This window comes from Gobius niger (assembly GCF_951799975.1).
Source record: "Gobius niger genome assembly, chromosome: 14".
Lineage (NCBI taxonomy): Eukaryota > Metazoa > Chordata > Actinopteri > Gobiiformes > Gobiidae > Gobius > Gobius niger.
In genome coordinates this window covers 949850-955849 of record NC_136865.1, presented here as the reverse complement: position 1 = coordinate 955849, position 6000 = coordinate 949850, and positions in this window count along the sequence as shown.

The following is a 6000-nucleotide window of genomic DNA, read 5'->3' as shown; positions in this document are numbered from 1 at the left end:
TTCCCCCCCTTGCAACCGCCCCTGCTCGCTGTCGCCCCATGCGAGCCCCCCGATTGCTATGCTCCTTGTGAGCCCTTCTGATCGCTCTTGCCCCTGGCGACCTCCCCCCTTGCGAATGCCCACGTTCGCTGTCACCCAAACCTGCTTTAGCCTCTGTCTCACACCCAAACCACTGTCTTACGCCTGCTAAGCTAACCCATCCCACTCTCGCCTGAGCCTTTGTCACACACCGGCCTCACTCTTGTCCCAAGTAGCTTTGGTGCCGGCCCACTGTTGCCTCAGCCTGAAGGCCCCCTGTCCTCAGCCTGGGCTGCTGTTCCAGATATGAAGCTTGTAACACAAGCCTATAAGTAATGTAAGTCTATCAAAGATAACAAACGGAAACAGGAGAATCAGAAAAAGACGTAGCATCAAACTTTTCATACTTGTTGTAGGAAGACACATTTTACTGTAATGTGGAAGTAACCAGAGGGGTGTTTAAATGGAACACCTCTCTGCAATGGGCTGCACGAGTGAAGAGGGGGAAGGGAATACACAATTGTGTCACATTACTTGGTTCTCATTGTGTACTTTTATCAGGCTCGAAAATATGTGAATCATGTGAAAAAACAAAGAATTGGAAAATTGTCAAGACAGTGTTTGAACTGGCAAACTCCTATACCAGAGACCAGCACACTATCACTGAGCTATAACAACATACTGTCATTGACCTGATGTGGGCTACTATTCTCTAGAATAACACTCCACAATTAGGTCCCAGCACCTGAGGAGAGGTAATTTTTGGTCAATTTTCCCTCTCCATTTTCTTGATTGTTGTCGACATAGTCCCTGGTGTTGCCTCAATAGTTGCCCTACTATCCTGCCATTTCTTTAGTTATGCAAATTCTGTAAGCGTTCTTTCCACTTTTTTCATGAGGGTGGGACCATAGGTGCTGAATTATGTAATTTCCAGTAGGTGCCGAGGGAAAAAAAAATAGATAAAAATAGTAAAGGTCAGAATTGATCCAGCAGCCTCATGGTTATGAACCCAATGCTCTACCTATGACACTATACAGGCACAGTTAAAACACTAGCTGAACAAATGAATTTCTTATGAAACTCCCCGTGCATTAGAAATGTTAGGACTAGCTACCTCCTTCACCTAAGACGACCTTTTACCACTGAGATATAAGTCCATACAAACATGGGCCTGATGAGGGCAAGGCTTCTCTAAATTTCTGGGCCGAAATTAGGGGACAGCATCCCACTGGAGGAGAGGGAACATTTCCCCATTTTTCATGAGGGTGGGACCAAAGGCGGTAAATCATGTTCTTCCCAGAAAGGGCCAAAAAAAGAAAGAAAGAGAAAAAAAAAAAAAAACTTATGAAGGTCAGAATTGATCCAGGGGGCTCTTGTGTATAAACCCAATGCTCTGCCCATGACACTATACAGGCACAGACAATGTGTTAGTCGAACAAAAAAATATATCTTATGAAACACCCGCAGTCGTGGTCTTAGGCTGAAACAATGTGTACAGTGGTCCATGTAAAATGAGAAAGCATAAGAAAAGTGTGAAGGCTGTGTTAGGACTAGCTCATTCACTGACGACAACCTTGCTACTACTGAGATATAAGTCCATACAAACATGGGCCTAATGAGGGTGAGGGTTCTCTCAATTCTCAGGCCAAAATTAGGTCACAGCACCCCACTGGAGGAGAGGGATCATTTCCCCATTTTTCATGAGGGTGGGACCAGAAAGTACCGAGTCCAAAAGGAAAAAAAAAAAAGGGTGATGGTTGGGATCGATCCATCAACCTAACGTATAGGAACCCGGCACTCTACCAATGGAGCTTCACAAGCTTAGTGAACACTGCAGCCAATTTAACATTAATGTTATGAAAGACTGCACTTGTGTATTTGCAGAAAACGGAAATTACAGCTTAAGCATTAATATATTTCATTCTTTTTAATTAGGGTAAATTCCTCTGACCGCCCAAAGATTTGATGAGAGGGTGCACCAGCCCAGCAGCACCCTCCATATAAAGAATATTTCGTTGAGAGCGAAATAGTACGAGGAACACACAGAGGGACGGACAGGAAACGGGTAAACTAAACTTCCTGTCACTATAAACTTTAGAAAAAGTTGATTTTGGAGTCAAAAACATCAAAATTGAAGCATCTTTCTGTGACAGAGGGGTAGTATAAACATGTACGAGTCTAAAACTGTAGCCGTTGTGAATAAAGAAGGAAATTTGGAAAAATTATGAATTTCAGAGAAAACTCTTAGAGAGGCCAGCGTGCTGCCTGGCTAAGACCTCTGGCCATTTCCACGGAGGATGGGTGGGACCACTTAGAACCACTTAGAACCACCAAAGGCGCGAGTGTGTGTCCAAGTTGGTGGAGGCTCTCCGTCACTGAATTATTTTTTTCAATTTTGCAGGTGGCGCTGTTGTGCCATTTTGCACGTCCCACATTGGACACTCACATTTTCGTCAATTTTTCACCAGACCGGATTTTTCGGTGATTTTTTATTGAGTTTTCGCGCATGTTCAGGGGGTCAAAATCCAGTTTCCGAGAGAGGAAAGCAGAAAGATAGAAAGAAAAATAATAGGTTTTTTGCCAAAAAAACCTAAGCTGTTGCCGTTACCACCACATGCTATACACCATTGGAAAGCTCTGGCTGAGGCGCACAAAATACTTGTGGGTCATTTTTTCCTGGCGTGTACGTGGAGCGCGCGGTTGGCCGCTGAAGCCCTCGGGAGGGCTTTTCTGAAAACACAGAAACAATAGACCCTACCGCCATGTATGGCGCTCGGGCCTAATAATAATATTTTTTGCAGAAACAATATAGCCGTTTTCCCACCCACCACATTTTATACATTTTCGGAAAGGTCTGGCCTAGGCCTATGCGTCTGTCGGGGTCCTAGGTCGCTGTCGTGTCCCTTGTGCGCTCCTTTCGCCCCCTGGTGGCCCCCTGCGTTGCAGAAACAATAGTCCCTATCGCCATGTATGGCACTCGGGCCTAATAAATCTGGGACCGCGGTGCACGATGTGGGCACACACTAAGCTCAGCAAGACCCTGAGCTCCGGCCCTGCTCCGGGGAGCATGTATCTGATATAATGGTGTCAAATGAGAGACAAATGAGCACAGAATGATACCAATATGAGAAGCTCAAATTTACCTCAAGAGATGAGATTATTCCCATAGGAAAAATGTGATGCTCATGTATGGTTCAGTCACCAGGCAAGATTTGCAAACTCAAACATATGCAAGTGGCTCCAGTCCAAACACAACTCCAGGTATGTTTTTGATAAGGGAACATGGTAAAAAGTTCGAAAAACTTTATTTTGCATAATACCCCCTTTCCTTTTAGCTAAATGTAGACTACACCAGGTAGGTGTTTGATGAGAAATGCAAAAAGAAAAAAGTTTTTGCACAATATTTTAATGTAGTGCATTAGGAGGCTGTAGAAGTAAAGCACTGCTCCTGTGTCGTCAAAGCAGCTCATCCAGACAGACCTTTAAAGAAAATATGATGACAAACAACATTCTGGCAACTGGAGAGTGAAAACATAGTTTCATAAATCCAATCTATCAAACCAACTGGATCATCTCGTCTCAAAAGCTGATGTTTCGCCACATGCATGTTTTGTGGCGAAACATTGGCTTTTCAGTTGAGAGTTGCTTTGATTTATTGCACTAATGACTTACCCAGTGAGCCAGTGCACACGACGTTCCCCAACACTTACTACATTGGTTGATTTCTCTTAATAAATTCTCAATATCACCATTTTCATTATCGGTTATGAAAATAAATACATAAATAATTCCATTAGAAGTTGCACATTGTGTTGAAGGGACAATATATTATACAAAGAAATCACAGGCCAAATCTGAATCAAAAAGAAGTACAAAGCTTGGCAATTTAAAACTAAGAATCAAGTTTTTAACCAAAATCATAGTAACAGCATTTTTTGATACATTACATTTTCCTTTCAGTGTGATCTTTCAGTGTGACTTTAAACATAATTTCTGAGTATATTTCTGTGTGAATTCTATAAATAATTATAAATATGCAAAATTATTTTCAGGAATGGTAGAAGATGCACAGTTTTTATAATATTTTTTTTGTTCTTTTTCCATGTTTCTCCCTGCCCGCCCTCGACGACATTAATAAAGCCTTTTTGGGCTGCTAGCATAGGAAAAGTCTCTCAATAATGATCATCTTAAGCTCAAACTCTGCATCTCGGAGCTGGGAGAAACGGGAGAGGACTACTCGTCTATCCTAAAGGCAGCGTGTCACTGAGGGCGTCAGAAGCGGGTCAGGAGCAAAGCGATCAGGAAGAGGTTTGAACACAGCAAAAAAAGGACAAATCTACACAAGTCAAAACAGCTCGTGTGGAGACTAGCTCAGATTTGCCCACCAGATACTCCTGCTTGTAACAGACAGTAGGAGTGGGAAACTGCCTTCATATTTCACTCTATGCTCATGTTGAGAACTGCTCTGTGAGCTAAATTTGGATCAAAAAGAGAATATTGCAAATCTAATGGCAGTTAAAACAACCATTGGGTGGGGAAAAAAATCAATTTAATGCGTTTTGACTCAGAGATTCTTTTTTTGCTGTGTTTGTTTCATAAATACAAATGCGTAGAGTGTTCCTGAAGTACATGCCCAGTCCACCAGGGGGCTGCAGTAGTCCTTTTGATCGTAGGTACATAAGACAGTCAAAAGAAGGAGCACCATTTATCAGTCAGGAGTTCAAGTGTGACGTTTCAGTCGCGTTGTTCAGTACAGTGTGAGCAGCAGCGGCTCTTGTGGACGGAGAACTGTCTGAAGTCCAGAGAGTGGTCAGCCGGGCTGGTGGTCAGCCAGGCCAGTGGTCAGCCAGGCCAGTGGTCAGCCGGGCCAGTGGTCAGCCAGGCCAGTCGTGCGGTGCGTGTCCTGTGTTCTGCTGAGTCATCAAAAGTCATTTTGTGGTGAATCTTTTGGTTAAACGACCCTATTTCTCCTGATTCTCGCTCTCACTTATATGCATGTGCATGTGCACGTGCACAGCTTTGTCAGAATGAAGCAGGGAAACTGGCCACAGAAAATACCACACGCTGATTTAGTCAGTGGAGGATTACATGCGCATGTGCATACAGCAAAGAAAGGTTTGCCGTCATCACAGCAACAACACAGCACATTTTGGGGTCTGCGATCATGAACATAATTTGTTTCATAAATTGCTTTCACTCTATGGGAGAAAACATATTTTTACTCTACTAGAGTAAGTTCAATCCAGGAACTTAAGTGGACATCCTTATAATTGCGTCTTACAGAGCTGCTTTTTGGCACGTAAGCATTAACATTTAAAGTTTCATGACTTAAATGAAAATGGAAACAAATATTGCTGAGTAGAGCTGCACGATTAACCTTTATCGAATCAAAATTGAGGTTTTAGTTACTGTGGTAACCTAAGGTTTGTGCCTCCGCCATGTGACTGAAAGACATGTTCGTCAATCAGAATGATTGATTGATGGTGGTTGGAAGGGCTGATGGCGCAGACTGGCAGCTTTGCTTCTGTCAGTCTGTCCCAGGGCAAGAAATTGTAAAGTGACTGTAAGTGTTTGGAAAAGTGCTATGTAGGACTTATTATTACTATTGTAAAAACAAACTCCACGTGGGCCTCATGCAGAGCAAACTGCAAACGATTCTCAGCGCTAGGAACAAACGAGTGTCCCGTGACCTGCAGGTCGGATTAGGTCATTTTAATTTAGTCGCGAAGCAGGTTGGGGTGGTCAAAAAATGCCGATCGCATCAGCTCATCCCTGTATGTGCGGATCATTGTAAAATCCTGACAGAAGGTTTTTCACGTATATATGAGGCAGATTTTCATAAAACAAGCTTGTGATTCGGAGAATGCTTTTATGTAGTTGAATAGAAGAAAGAGTGTGAAAGCGCCAGGTTTATTAGAGAGGATTAAAACTAAGGAGGATGTTTATCTGACAAGTCCATAAATTGTCTCTTTACCTCTTGCA